Below are 15,825 nucleotides of genomic sequence, written 5' to 3' on the forward strand. Positions count from 1 at the left end.
GACAAAACGCTGCTTTTGAAATCAGACTTTTCACAGTAAATGGTTATTTGTTTTCCTGCTCAAAAATATTGGCTTATCCCCAGTGATAGAACTCTCTCTCTCTCTCCCCTCTTCCACCTTCACTCCTGCCTGATTTGTGTGTGTAGTTTAATTAAAATCATACAGTCCTTCCACAGCTTGGTCCGTCTCTGCTGCTAGCCTTGTATTTGATTTATATACAGCATTCCAGTGAAACTGCCTGGAAAAATTAAATAGACATGAATCAACTTGCCGCAGGCTTTTGAAATCCAGCATTTCACAGCGAACTCCCCGTGGGCATCTCCTTTCAGCCTGGTGCAGGAGAAATGTTCCTGTGAGCACAGAGGGACACAGGGAAAGTGCAGTCATTAGGTTTGGGGGTTATAATTGGAGCTGTTTGCCAAATCATAGCTCAGGAGCCAGGAAACCTTTGGATTCTTTATGATTATATGATTATTAAAAGAGTTTAGGAAAAAAAATAAAAGAAAAGCAAAACTACTTGGGTTATTAGGCTTCAGTTTTTTTGGCTCGGCCTCTGGAATGAGTCTGAACCAGCAGTAAATGTTTGTAACAAGAGTTTCAGCCCGAGTGTGTTTGATGGAGCTGCTGTAAATGCTGGCTCTGTCTCTGTCTTATCTGGAGGTGTGAGCTCTTAGCTCATAGACAGAGACTTATTCTTAGCTGAGCCACAGCTCCTGTTGGAGGCTTCGTACATCACAAACAAAGTTAACTCCTTATCAGCACCTCCTCTGCTTCCATCAGCGTGACTTCCAGCAGGGCAAAACAAGGCACTGCTGCTCAGGAGAAACCTGAAACACTGCTGTTGTTCCAGATTCACACATCTGGAGAGTGTGGAATAATTCCCTCGGAGCTGGAACTATGGAACAGCCCTCTCAGGACTGAGGATGGATATCCAAAAGGGACAAACTGTTCCCTGCCTTTCTGTCCTGGGCTGTCCCTGCAGCAGCAGCAGCAGCAGCAGCGAGGCTGGTGTTGAATTTCCAAGAGGGCGAGCAGAAAGGGAAGAAAATTCCTTTGTAGCTGCCGGGCTGTCTGCTGGGAGCTCAGACTCCCTGCACAGTGTGTTCGTCACCACAGCACGGCTGGGATGCTGCTCATCCCTCCTGCCTCGTGCTGGATGGGAGTTAATCAAGAATTGCCAGCCTGGTGGAAGACAAAGAGAGCCCGCTGTGGGATTTGGGCTCAGCTGTGTCCTTTCAATAATTTATAATAAGTCTGGGGCTCTAATAACCTAATCGCAAGGATTTGGGGAAGGAGGCGATGAGTTTGTTTGTTTCCTCCCAGCCACAGGTGATATGAAAGTGAAGAAAGGGAAATTAATCCCCTTTTCTGATTTGTCTCACAAAAGATATGCAAATGGAGCGAGGGGCTGTTTGAAACTGTGATTGCTGGATTGCCAGGGGTGAATACCAAAGCAGTGCCTTGGAAAGCGAGGCTGGGGTGCCTCAGGAGTGCCAGGGGTGTCTTGTCTCTGCTGCTTGATACCAAAATGCTGCAGGTTGGGATCATCCATGGAAGTCTGTTGATCCCACTGGAAGAATCTGGCTGAGGGATGCACCTTGGTCAGGCCAGGTGAGGCAGGTTGGGATGTTCAACACAACCAGCGGAGAGCTGAGCTCCACAGGGAAGTGCAGAATGATGCAGGAAGCTGCAGGAGATGCAGTATGGAGCCCAAAGATGTTCTCTGGGCTCAGGAGATGCAGTATTGAGCCCAAAGATGTTCCCTGAGCTCAGGAGATGCAGTATTGGGCCCAAAGATGTTCTCTGGGCTCAGGAGATGCAGAATTGGGCCCAAAGATGCTCCCTGGGCTCAGGAGATGCAGTATTGACCCCAAAGATACTCCCTGGGCTCAGGAGATGCCGTATGGAGCCCAAAGATGTTCCCTGAGCTCAGGAGATGCAGTATTGAGCCCAAAGATGCTCACTGGGCTGGAGAGATTGCATGTGTGAGCTCAGCTGTGGGAATTCCTCCCCCGTGCTGGCTGCTGGTGTGAGTGGGAGGTGGCAGAGCTGAGGGTGTCTCCGTGGTGTTGTGCAGATGGAAAGCAGCAGCTCGAGCTGGAGGGGAGCTGAGGGAGCCCAGACTGTGGGATCCAGTGGGAGGGAGGAACTGGACTGGGAAACGGGTTTTCATGGCTTCAGGATCTCCCTGCTGTGCTGCAGGGCTGCTCCATGCACAGGGAATTGTATTGCACTGTGTTTGTGCAGGAGAAACCTGAGAGGAAGGTAAGATTGGGGAGGAGTAGGAATCACAGAATCCCAGAGTGGTTTGAGTTGGGAGAAACCTTAAAGCACATCCAGTGCCATGGGCAGGGACACCTTTCATTATCCCAGGTTGCTCCAAGCTCTGTCCAACCTGGCCTTGGACACTTCCAGGGATCCAGGGGCAGCCACAGCTTCTCTGGGCAACCTGTGCCAGGAGTAGGAAGACCTGGAAGAGACAACCAGGAGGAACTGTTGAACAACCCACCAGGGATGTGTTGGTGGATCCCAAGCTGGAGAGCACACGGGTGATTGGGATCCTGGCTGTGTGGGGTGTGGAGCAGAGGGTTTGGGACGTGGGCGCCAAACCATCCCTGCCTGCCTGACCTCCGGAAATCCTGCTGCGTGGGAGACAGCCTGTCATCTCGTGTTTGCAAGTGCTTTTCAATTTAATACATTTTAATCAGAAAATTAATCAGGAAACACCAGTTCAGCAAGATAATTGAACAATGAAGAGACACGATAATTACTGTTTAGTCTAATTAACTTTGTTAAGTCTTTATTGGGAACAGAGACTTCCTGAGTGAAACTTATTAAATGGCTCTCCCTGGAAAACAGAATCCCCATCAAAAGGGCTTTGTTCCTCACACTGTTGGTTAGGAATTGGGTGCTGTCTTTAAACCATGATTAGGGAAGCCAGCAGGTGGGTTCTGAGAAAATTCTGAGTTACCTCTCAGTCCCTTCTCCTTCATCCTCAGTTCATTTACATCTCTTTAATGCCAGTTTCTCCTCCTCGCCGCTTCCCAGGTGGGCAGGGTTTGATTGACAAAGAAACGATGCTGCATCCTGCTGCATCCCCCCTTGGGTTTGTTCTCATCTCTCATCCTCAGGTGTGTGGGGAATGGCTAGGTGAGGGGGCTGTGATCAGCAAAGAAGGCTGAGAGGTTTGTCTGCTGCGGTAAAGAGATCTGACAGTATCAAATATCAAAATATCCAAACCTGATAGGAGGGAGCTGCTGGGAAAACCCTGTTTGAGGAGTGAATGGAGGGGATCTGTGGGTTGGGATAACCCTGGGCACGGCCAGGGCTGGGGTGGGGAGGTGTCAGGGTATTTGGGGCACTGCCAGCACCACAATGCTGCCATGGAATTTCACACTGGGCCAGAAAATGGGGGAAAAACCCCAGGAATGAAACCTGGCTTTGGGAATGAAATATGGCCTCAGGAATGAAACCTGGATCCAGAAACCAAACCTGCCTTCGTGCCTGTTGTGCTCCTCAGCACTGACCTCTGTCCTTGCAGGACTCAGATAAATAATCCATGTTGATTGAGGAATATTAATGGCACCAGGAGCTGTGTCTGCCCGGACAGGAATTAGCATGAAAGAGCCGCTCTGTCTGGGGCAGTGTCTCCTGCTTTTGCTTGGCTTTGCTTTCCTGTGAGGGCGTAGCATGAAATATTTATCGTTTCAGAATGAAGGATTAAACATAAATATTGAAATGAACTTGATTGGCTTTTGATCTGCTGAGAGAGCCCTTTGGCTGGCCTGGCTCCAGCCAGAGCTGCCCCACCGCTAGCTCCTGCATTATTCATGGAGGGACAGGTCAGGAAGAGGAGAGAGCTGGGGATATCGACCCGGAGGGATGTGATTTAATAATCCTGGGGTTAGCTGGGAACCAGGGGAAACTCAGGAGCTCGGGTTTTGCTCTGTGTTTCAGCCATGGCAGGGCTGAGACGTCCTTTCCTCGCTGGGTTGTGCATCCATGGGTGGATTCCAGCTTCCCTGGGGACACAGAGCCTGAACACGCTGTAGCCCCCGGGCTGTTGGAGCTGAGGCTGTTTTGTTTGCTGTCAACACCTCCTGTAAACACAGAGATACTCCTAGAGGAGAGCAGGTCTCCCTTTTCCAAACCCCGGGTATTTGAATGGGAAATTCTGCAGGAGGAAAATGCTCAGAGCGAGCTTTTTGCTGTTTCTCTGGTTCTCCAAAGCTCAAGGAGTGTCTCAGGCTGTTCCCAGCGCACTCTGCCTCACTTCAGACCTCAAGATTTTCATTATAAGGGTACAGGATGGCTCCCCACAAATCCTCCCAGCTCCTGCAGTTAATTCACAGAACTCAGCCTGAGTGTTTTGAGTTCCTTGTCAGCAAGCGGCGCTGTGATTGAATTTATAATTTATTTGGTCCAGTTTGTAATTAAAGGAACTTTTCTCCAACTCATTGTGGTTGGGTTTTTCCACCCATGTTGTGTTGCAGAGCAGCCCCAAAGGGTTCAGCCCCAAAAAACGAGGGAGACAGCTCATTATCCCTCTTTTTCCAGGTTCTCTCGTGTGGAATCTCAACTCAAGACTATTGGGAGAGAACATTTTGGAGACTCCACTCACCAGCATTGCCTACTCAATTATTTCCCTCCCTCTTCTCTCTCCCAGTTAATTACTGAGCAAACTCTGCTGGTTCCTCCGAGATCTGGCAGGATCCTTGCACCAGGGACAGGCAATGAATGGTTTTTCTAGAGGGGCAACTCTTCAGGAACCTCCTGATTTAATTTTTCCCTCCCATCCTCTCCCGCAGCGCCACACAGAAAATAAAATTGCTGGAGCCTTAAAGCACTTCCCTGGCTGCACCAGAGAGTTAATTATTATTTAAGAGGGACAATTGGGCAAGGTTAAAAGCTGTGAAAGAAAAGAGGGGAAAAAATAAAAAGTTGAAATTGCAAAAAGAGGGGGAAGGAGAAAGATACTTTTCTACAGCGTGGATTTATACAGAGCAGTATTTGCAGTTTCAAGGTAGAAGATAAGTAGAATGATCCTTTCTCATTTCCTTTTCCTGCAACCATTCCAGGACCAGGAAATTGCTCTTTTCTCCTTCAGAAGGACAGATAGGAAGTGATGACCCTGCTAGTTTAGTTTCAGCCCACTTTGGAGGTTTGCAAATGGTTTGACTCGCTGTGCCTTGAAGAAATACACCACCAACCTTTGTGGTGCTCTGCAAATCACATCCTAAAGCTCTTCTGGGCTGTGCTTCCCTAAAAAGTCAAATCCCTGTGGCAGCAAACCCCATTTGTCTTGTGGCTGAGCAGCAAAGGGACTCCAGAGCCTGGTGGAAAGGGCAGGCAACTCCCCAGGCAGCAGCACAGAGCGAGTAATTAGGAATATCATAAAGTCTTAATGGGGGTTTCAGCCTCTTCTGCAGGGTGGTTTTGCCCCTGCAGACAGCGATCGTTTGGCTGTGCTTGGAAAATCCCAAAGGCAAAGGGAGTGACAAAGGTGTGTTGGGTGTGCTGAGCCATCCCCACCTTGTCCCCAGTCCAGAGCACTCAGTGCCACAGCCAGGAATTCCTTGGACACCTCCAGGGGTGGGGAATCCGAACCTCCCTGGGCAGCTCCAGTGCCTGACCACCCTTCCCATGAGGAAATTCCTCCTAATGTCCCTCTGGCCCAGCCTGAGGCTGTTCCCTCTCCTCCTGTCCCTGTTCCCTGGAGCACAGCCTGACCCCCTGGCTGTCCCCTCCTTTCAGGAGTTCTGCAGAGCCACCAGGTCCCCCTGAGCCTCCTTTTCTCCAGGCTGAGCTCTTTCCCAGCTCCATCAGCAGTTTTCCAGCCCTTTCCCAGCTCCATTCCCTTCCCTGGACTCACTCTAGCCCCTCAGTGTCCCTCTGGCCATGAGTGACCAGAACTGGACTCAGCTCTCACTCCCCACTCTCCTCACGGATGCAGAGCTGCAGTGCTGTGAGTTCACAGACCTTGCTCGAGCAGAGAGCATGGGAATATTTTTACTAACAAAGGCTGCTCCTTCCTGAACTCCCAAACCTTTGTGCTGGTGCAGTGACAGAGGAGATTTACCTCACCACATTCGTGTTCAGAGCCACAAACACCTTCCCTGCTCCATGAGGAATTTCCAGCTATTTCCAGGCTCCTGAAGAAGCTGCCCCACGCTGCTGAGCTTTATCCTTGGGCAGCCTTTTTCTTTTGCCATAAATCCCAAATTCTGTGCCTCCAGCACTCACCTCCACACCCGATTTGCCTCTCTGAAACAGGCAGAATGTTAAATAAATGCTTGTTGCTCATGAAAGCCGTGTTTAGGGCTCTGGAACAGGCACAGAACCTGCTCTGCAGAATTGTCACCGTGTAAATAGAGCACGATAAGCAGCTGGGAGTTAAAAGCTTTGGGATGTATGGAAAGCTGTAATTTGCTGATTAGCAGGGCTTGATTGCGGCTGGGTTGCGATATCTGTTCCCAAGCTTCCCCAGAAACCTGACCCCTCTCCAAAGGAGCCAGATGAGAGGAAAATGCTGGAAATGCAGGAGAATGACCAGGAGCTGGAGGGGTTTTGACCCTTTGGGTTGGTTTTGGTGGCGATGGGGCTGTGCTGGTATGGTTGGTGTTTCTCCCATCAGCTTGAAAATCTGCTGAGCTCAAACTCATGGAAAACCACCAAAGCCGTGTTGGTTTTTCTATCCTCACCAGTTTCCCACTGCTAATTTCTTGGAGCTCCTCAGGGAGTCACTTTTTCCCTACCTGACTCTTCCTTCTAGGCTTTGCCTCTCAGGGCAGTTGGCATTTCCCAGTGCTGATGCTCAGAACGTGGTGCACATCAAACTGTGGTTTCCTGAAGCTTCCATGGACCTGCAGAATGGATTTATGTTCTAACTCCGCTGAACTCTCTCTGGCAGGATTCCTGTAGGATGCACGTTTGGTTTTGCATGAACATCTCCTTCACCCAAAGGTGTCTTCTGATTCTGTCAGTCTTTATTTTAAATTATGCCCCTGTTTGGGGGAGGGAAAAAAAAAGAAGAAAAAAAAAAAAGAGGAGTCAGGAACATAAATTAAGCCTTCAAATGCATGTGCAGTTCCCTGTGACACAAACTTTGCTCTTGGGGTTTATGATGCTAATAAAATACTATTCACTGCTAACAGCTCTTTCCTTCCTGGCCTCGCAAACAGAGACAAATAAGTGCCTGTATTGAAGGAGTTCACATTTTATGTCTCTTTGCATCAATGTGGCCCTGCTTTATTGACATTTTTTAGGTAGAAACTGGCTGGTCATGCCTGAACTATATTAACTATTATTTATTATTTGGGCTGAGGACCCGAGCCCTCCTTGTTCTAGGTGGTTGTACATACAAATCAATACTATTTGTATCCCAAAGAGCCTCTAAATATTCCAAGAGACAAGAACTAAGTGAGATAAAACGTGCAAGAGGCAGGTTTGTGTGGGAGGTGCTGGGGAGCAGCATGAGCAGCACGGCAAGCGCTGGCCTTGGGTTGTGATGGAGAAACATTGCCAAGGTTTGTGGCAGTTCTGTGCAGGGAAAAGGTGACCCTGCTGGACAGTCTGACCCACAGATTAATGAGGAAACCCCAGGAAATTATCTCACTGTGTCCCAAAAGAATTACTTCACCCAAGGGTTTGGATTTCACTGCACTGTCCCTGGTGTGTTTTGACTTCATCCACCAGGTGGTCACGAAGGAAATAATTTGAAGTGATCAGCAGTGATAATTCTGTGTCATCTGTAGGATAAATCATGTCAGGAACTGCCTGAGCAGGGCAGCATGGATTGGAAGCAGCCCCTGGACATGTGTCCTGGGTGGATCCAGCACAGCCTGGGAATTCCAGGGCAGCTCTTCCTGGTGGGATGTTGGGTCTTCTGTTGGGAAATCTGGAGGAGACTGATGGGGATTTAATCCTGGTGGTTTGGTGCTTCTTTAATGGCATCCAGGTCCGGGTGTCCCAGATTATTTTCCAGGAGAGAGCAGAGTGCCAAGAGTGGAGGTCCATGTCTGACAAAATGTGGTTTTAAAGACATTCATTTGGATTTTCCATCAGAATTTGTGATCACTAATCCTACACAATTTCACACGACTTTGGCATAAATATAACAATTCTTTCCTCTTGTTTTCTTGCCCAGCTTTTTGCCAGAACACTGACAAATGCCCTGTCTGACCCAGAGATTCATGCATGGAGCTGTTTGGAGAAACGACAGTGGGAGCCCAGCACAGAGCTCAGCCCTCAAAATTGGATTAACCTTTAGCAAGAACTCCTAAGGAACTGGTTTATCCCCTTCAAGGCAGTCTGTGAAGCATTGACAATGTCACTTGGCTGTCGAAGTGTTTGTCACACAGACAAGGAAGAGTCCAATTCAGTTCTCAGAGTGCAAAGAGTTCTCTCTCCTCTCCCCATGCAGAATATCTGCCTTCCCATCTTGTTGACTTCCCTGGATTTCACCTCAGTGCTGCTCCACTGGAACAGCCCCAGCCCCACTGAGAGTCCCCAAAAACAAGCCTTGACTCAGCCTGGAGTGTGTGATTTCCCCATGCCAAGGAAATCTCTGCGCCTAATTTCCCAGCTTTTTAGGACCTGGACTAGTTTCTAAAAATAGAGCTTTATTCCTCACGTTCACTTTCCAAAGGACAATGACAGAAGAGAGAGAGGGAGGGAGAAAATGCCATAAACTGGGACATTTTGTTATCACATTCACTGCACATCTGGGAGCTCTTTTGGTTCCTAATTGCTGCCTAATGCTGCTCACGAGCTGCAGCCTCGTGCTCTGCCCCTCGGAAGCTGTTGGGATGTTGTGGCCACTGCTCTGCAAATGGAGTGTGACCTCCTGGCCAGGTGTTCAGCTCTGAGAGGGAAACTCTGCCTTCCTTCTCTCTGCTCCGGGAGATTCCACGTTTGGAGGCTCTAAAAGCCTCGTTGATCCCAAATTTCCCTGCTGAGGGTGGGAAGTGCACCAGGTGGGTCCCAAAGAGAATTCTGTGGTGAACACTTGGTGTTGGGGATTGGAGGGAATTCCTTTCTATGCCTGGATTTCCTCCCTAGCAAACGATGCAAAACTAGAGAAATTATTCCATTTTATTTGTTATTTAAGGAAGGAAATCCAGCCACAGGAATGATCAATTTCTGTGAGTAACAAACAGCACCTGTGCAACATTTTCCCCTTTCTCTTCTCTCACCAAAATTACAAAACCCCCCCACAATTCAAAACCTTTTTATTGAATCTCCTGACATTTTAAAATGCCGTTGAAACAGTAATTTTAGGGGGGAATTCTAGTTAAGATACTTCCCTACCTTTCCTCGGGATTCTGTGTGTCTTAATTGGATCACCCCAAAATTTTGGGGAGCCTCATCCCAAGGTGTGGGGATGGCTGGATGAATCTCCCAGGGAGACACAGAATATTTGGGACACACGGTGGCAGATAATGGATGAAGGCAGAATTAAAGCAAAGATGATTGAGTAAACTCCTGCCGTCTCCACCTGGAAGTGCTGCCTGTCCACACCACATGGTGAAGGTGATAAATTGTAGTGAATTTGTGATCTGGAGCCATCAAATTTCCTCCCCGTCTTCCTTAACCTTGGGACAAATTAAATCAAGTTCTGCTGTGAAGCCTAAAGACATAAAATTTGTTAGCTGTAACAGCATATCCTGCCAAGCAGGCAGAACTCCCTGGTATTAATTACTTTATTCTCTAAGTTAAATAAATGATGTGATATCTGGATTCAGGGGGAAGCCACCCAGGAGTATATAAAGGATGTGAAGATTTTCCTGTCAATGAACATCCAAACTCTGTTGCTAATTTGCTGTGGAGGGAAATAATCAGTTCTGAAGTGTCTTCATTCCGGAGTGAGATGCTGCCCAACTGGAGCATCGTTACCAGGACATCTGGAATGCTGCATCCCACTAATACTGGGATGTGTGCTGGCTGCTGGGGATCCCTTTTCCCATTTATTTTCCTCTTCTGGAATAAACATCCCCCCCAGCCTGCGGATTCCTTGGCTCTGCTCCCCAGCTGCTGTTGGTTTCACTCAGAACACAAATCAATGGGTGAATCTCCTCCTCTGCCCCACGTGGACCCAGCTGGGTCCAAAGCCTCTCACATGGAGGGTAAATTCATCCCCTCTGCTCTGATTTCTCTGAGTTTTTCCCTAAAAAAAGTGTCTTGCAAAGAAACCCAAACCCAGCCCATGTCCACACTCCAGAGTTGTTAATTATTCGTTATCCCATTAAAAAAAAAAAAAAACCCACAATATTTTGAATTCAAATTTCCCTGCCTTTAATTTCCACTAAGAGATTCTCTCTCCGCTCATCCCTGCCAGATTAAAGAGCCCTCAGTATCTGATAGTTTCTTCCTGTGAAAGTGTTTGTGCACTATAATCAAATTACCTTTTGAATTTCTCCCTGATAAAGTTTAAAGAGATTAATCTTTCCACCGTCTTCATTCCGGAGCTGTTTATTTCCACGAGCCTGAGTCACTCACAGGCCTTCCCAGCACCTCCTCTCCAGATCTGTGCCTTGCAAGGATGCAAAGAGGTGCAGTGCTGGTAAACTGAGCTCAGAAATAGCCATTTTTCTGGTGCTGGGTTGGCTCAGGTTGGATCAAGTCCTGTCCTGATTCCCCATCCTGGCTCAGGAACAAGCCTGGAGGGAACTGGAAAAACCACACCAGAGAGGAGCTGGTCAGAGAACCCAACACCTGCCCCTGGTTGTGGGGGAAAAGCTGTGAGAAGCACTTGTGGCACTGAAAACCAAATTTCAGGTGCAGCAACACCTCTCTGATGCAAAGCTGCTGTCGCTGAGCGTGGGGAAAGCAGGCAGAGAGCTCCTCACACGTTGCAGTTTGAAATGCTTTTTCACTGTTCCCATGGCTCAGTTCAACTTCCATCTGTCATTCCTTCCCTTTCTGGTGGAAGACGGAGAACAGCTACCGGGGAGAAGGTGCTAAATGGGCGCCTGATTTATTATCTTCATTATTTCTTTACTGAAGCAGCTGTGTTTGGCATCACCCTGTGGGGAATGTTTGCGTTCAGTCACTGAGATCAGCCCTGCACCAGGAGCTGGATGGTTCTTCTCCCATTTCCTGGGATGACCACTTTGTCCAGCTCATTAAATCCGAAGCAAAGCTTTCAGAGCTCTTTAAGAACTCCTTTTTATGAAGGCTGTATTAAAAGGACTATGAATTGGGGCTATTTTTAGGAAAGGCTAAGGATTAAAATGCAAAAAAGGCAGGAGGCGAGGTGGACAGGGAGGCTCAGCTCATTAGCACGTCCTGCCCTGAGCACCACTGCACCCTTGTTCTGCTGTTCAGCTTAATTTATACTGTAAAAAAAAAAAAAAGAAAAAAAAATATATATATATATGCAAAATCTCAATCCTGCCAGATGCTGGATGCTTCCTTGGGAAGCACTGAGCTGGCAGGAGTTGGAGCTGCTCAGCCCCTCTCCAACACACTCCTCTTCCTCCTCCTTTATTGTCAGCTCATCTGCAGAGCTGACCATAAAACAGGCAGGAGATTCCAATAAAACGAAACCATTTCCAGGGGTTACAATAGGGATATTTCACTGTACAGAGCCATTCCAGAGGGCGAAATCCTGTGGATAAAGGAGAAAGATGTGGGAGAGGAATCCGGAGGTCTTACAGCCAGAGGGGTGGAGGGGAGGGAAGGTGGAGGGGACAGCGAGCCCAGGGGGGCAGCTGGGACACATCATTTGTGGTGAAGAGCCTTTGGGAGGAGCGTTCAGACCTTAAATCCTCCCCCAAATTACTGCCACACGCTCTGGCTCAGCACTCCCTGGCCTTATTTATAGCCCAGGCAGCAGACGGCGTCTCCGCGGAGGTTTGGAAGCCGCGAGTAAACTGCAGGTACAAAATGTTGCAGCTCATTCCAGGTGATGTGAAAGGCAGGGGTGGGAGCTGCCAGCTCCCTCTGGAGCTGCCTGGAGGAGGTGATCTCCTTCCAAAGGGGTCTTGGTGTCTCAGGTGGCCTTGGGAGTGGCGCCAGGAATTGGGCGCCACGTCCTGCTGGGATTTGATGATCCTGGTGGGTCCCTTCCAGTTCAGGGTGTTTGGTGACTCCAGGGGACACAGAGCATGTGGCAGAGGAGTGTCCAGCTCCCCAGGGAATGGGGAATGGGGATAAAAACCACTTCTGGCCCAGAGCTGCCTTCTACTCCAGATACCATCGAGCTGTGGAGCACAGCCTTGATCCTCGCTGTGAGCTCGAATCCCAATCAATGGAATTAATTCATGCTAACAGAAGCAGCTCAGAGCCATGCCCTGCAGTGGCTCAGGTGTGTGGGTGCTCCAGCAGCCCCAGGGCACGAAATCCCAATGCAGGGATTTGCATGAGGGCTGGAAAACAGCCGAGACCCACCGAGGCTCTGCTCCTTCCCTGCCTGGGAAGGAAAGCCTGGAGCACCAGGGAATGTGAAAATTCAGCAGTCACGCCGAGGGGGGGCTGATCAGGAGGATGATTTCCATATTAAACCAGAGAGTTGAGCAGCAGGGTGAGTTTGAGAGTCCCGCAGTCCTTCAGGAGGCACCTCGTGCCCATAAACAGGCTCCCCCCTCTCTCCAGATCCCATAAAACCCCTCCGAAACGACCGTCGTGACAACCATAAACCTGTTGTTTCCATTCGCCGTGATTTACGGAGCTGGTGGGCAAGGTGGGGCTGCTCTTTTATTGGGATGATCAAATGTTTGCAGAGGGAAAATACAATCTGCATTCCTCCAAGGCTGCTTTTATACAGTGAATCATGAATACATTTCCTTTCCCATTAGCAGTTTAACATCGTAGGACACAGAAACACTTCTTCAAAGTGAATTTCTTTTTTTTTTTTTAAGTAGTGTGAAGTCCTGGCTGTGGGGGAGGGAATGCTGGAGCCTTTGTAGCCATGAGAAAGCTGGGCCAGCACCTCCACAAAGCAGCATTTTGAGAGATAAATCACCTGTCCTGCCCTCGTGAGGTGCTGCCCACGTGCCTGGGCAGTCCAAAAACCTCAGCATGCACAGGACAGCTGAGGAAAGAGCACTTTGGTCCAGAGAGAAAAGAGGATGAAGGAAAACAAATCCTTTGAGTCTCTCATGTGCTGGATCAGCCAGGCACACGCTGAGAGGAGATAAATGATGCATGGGGCTGGGGTGGATTTAGCCTGGCATTACCTGGCCATTCCTCTGTGTTAAATACTTCTCCCCGTTTTCTGCTGAGTTCAAACTCCACACAGCTACTGGATAGATACTGTATTTAATAGTTGCAAATGTGTAATCGAATGCAATTAATAATAGTAATTGTAGTAGCCAGCACGCTGTTCTAATTGACCTAAATGTTCCTTGCTAATTAGAACAGCTCCAGTTCAGAAATCGTTCAGAGCTCTGAGTAGTGCTTTACACTGGGAAAAACAAGCTGTCCTCAATCTGTGACACACATCAGTGTTCACACAGGGCACATTGGATTTTACTGTTATATTTGTTTGGTTTTTCTGGGAATATTAGAGCTGGATGGACATAAGGAGGATGGTCTGGGGATGCTGTGGGTTTATCTGTTTCATTTGGATATTCCACTCTGTCTTGGGTCTCAATGTATGTCACCTTCCTTCAACACAGGTGGCACCTGGTCACACTTCCAGCAAGGACAGTGGGTCTGGATCCAGTGGGTTAAATGATTTGGGATCTCTCCCTTAAAACCTCCTCCATCTCACATCTTGTGTTGTCATTTATACTCCTGCAAAATGGATATGAAACCCATTCATGAAAGTGAAATGAGAATTTCTGCTTTATTTCTGATTTCTGCACTGATACTAATTGTCAGGGAATGTGCAAAGCAGAATCCAGCCAGGCCCAAAGCAGTCATGGCTGCAAATCCCTGTTGGAGCAGCACCAGGACAGCTTCCCCATCCACTGATCCAGGAGGTGACAGGATCCAGGAGGTGACAGGATCAGGGATGTGACAGGATCCAGGTTGTGACGGGATCTGGGATGTGACATGATCTGGGATGTGACAGGATCAGGGATGTGACAGGATCAGGGATGTGACGGGATCCAGGAGGTGACAGAATCTGGGAGGTGACAGAATCTGGAAGATGACAGGATCAGAGATGTGACAGGATCAGGGATGTAACAGGATCCAGGCTATGACAGAATCCAGGAGGTGACAGGATCCAGGATGTGACAGATCAGGGATGTGACAGGATCAGGGATGTGACACAATCCAGGGTGTGACATGATCCAGAATATGACAGGATCCAGGAGGTGACAGGATCTGAAAGGTGACACGTAGCTCACTCAGGCACTGGAATTTGGTGATTGACAGCAGCTCAGACAGTGTTTGATGTTCACACTGTCCCAGTGCTGCCCCAGAGCCAGGGGTGGCTTTTGCAGCCTTGTCCCTGTTCATTGTCCTTTCCCTGCCCAGTCAATCCCACAGCACCAGCCAGCTCCTCACTGGGAAAGTGCCACTGGGACAAGTGGGACAATGACACTGTGCCAAAGCATGGCCTCACAATCACAGCTTCTGGTAAAGCTTATCCTGACAATGTCCTCACGGACATCAGGTCAAAAAGCGATTTTTGGGGCCAGATCCCTGCCTGGCATTAATCAGGATTGCTGGAGCTGCTGGCACCGAGCATGGCTGTGCTCCCCAAAAACTGAGTGCAGCAGGGCACAGCCAGCATCCCTGCACCCCCAGACAGAGCATCAGCCCCTCTCCTTCCCTGAGCACAGCCTGGCTGAGGTGAGAGCAGCCCCTGCTCCTGCACAAACCCCCGGCAGGCAGAGCAGCTCCAACTGCCAGGGAAGCAGAGAGCTCTGCTCGGCAGGAAAATCAAAACGGAGCAGTTCAAGGCCTTGGCAGTTGGTCGCCCAAAGCGACCACAAACATGTGTCTCACCCTGGTAGGTCTCATCAGCACAGCTCAAATGTCAGCTCGTGCTGACAGGCGAGAGAGAGGAGAACACGGCTGTCCTTGCTGGAAAATAATGAGAGCTGCAAGCAGGGAGCAGTCCTGGATGGGTTTGTGTCCTGTTTGTGTTGCTCCTCTCCCGCTGTTCATCCAGCACTGCTCATTTTGGGGTTTATAAAAGTGCTGGGTTTGCAGCAGCAGTGCTGACATGGTGTAAATGCCTGGGAGGGGAAAGCACAAACCCCTCCAGCAGCTGCTGTGCGGCCGAAAAAGGTTTGATGTAAACCACTGAGCACTGATCCAGAGAGGTTTTTGGGAGATAAAAGTTCCGTTCCCAAATTTGCCATGCATCTCTGCGTGGTCTCTGGGCAGCTCTCTTAATCCCTTTGTGCCTGAGTTCTCCAGGATTTAAGGGTATTAAAGGGGGTTTAGGTACAGCTGATCCTGCTCCAGGGCAGTGTATGACACTGGGAAAAGCCACCCTGGAGGGACACAGGGACTTCGTGATGTGGTTTAGTGGCCATGGGGGTATTCTATCAGAGGTTGGGCTTGATGATGCTGGAAGCCTTTTCCAGCCTCAGTGATTGATGCCAGGCAGTCTGTGTGGACTTGGACAGATGAAAAGCCAGGGGGACATCTGTGACACCAATCCTCCTGCACCTCTGTGCCCTCTCTCTCCATCCAGGATTTCTCCTGGCTGAATCAGCAGCTGCAGCTCACACAGCCTGTGCTGGGCTCGCTCTGTTTCCTTCCACCACCACACACCAACTTTTATTTTCCCCACTTGTAACACATTTCAGCCAGAAGCTGAAGTGCAGCACAAAGGAATGTGTGTCCAGGACAGCAGGTCACAGCAAGGGACACCCTCTCCCTTCTCTCACCTTTTCTCTCCCAGCCCAGGGCTTTGTTAAT

The sequence above is a fragment of the Lichenostomus cassidix genome, chromosome 23 (genome assembly GCF_008360975.1).
Source record: "Lichenostomus cassidix isolate B80296 chromosome 23, HeHo_3.0, whole genome shotgun sequence".
In the NCBI taxonomy this organism is placed as follows: domain Eukaryota; kingdom Metazoa; phylum Chordata; class Aves; order Passeriformes; family Meliphagidae; genus Lichenostomus; species Lichenostomus cassidix.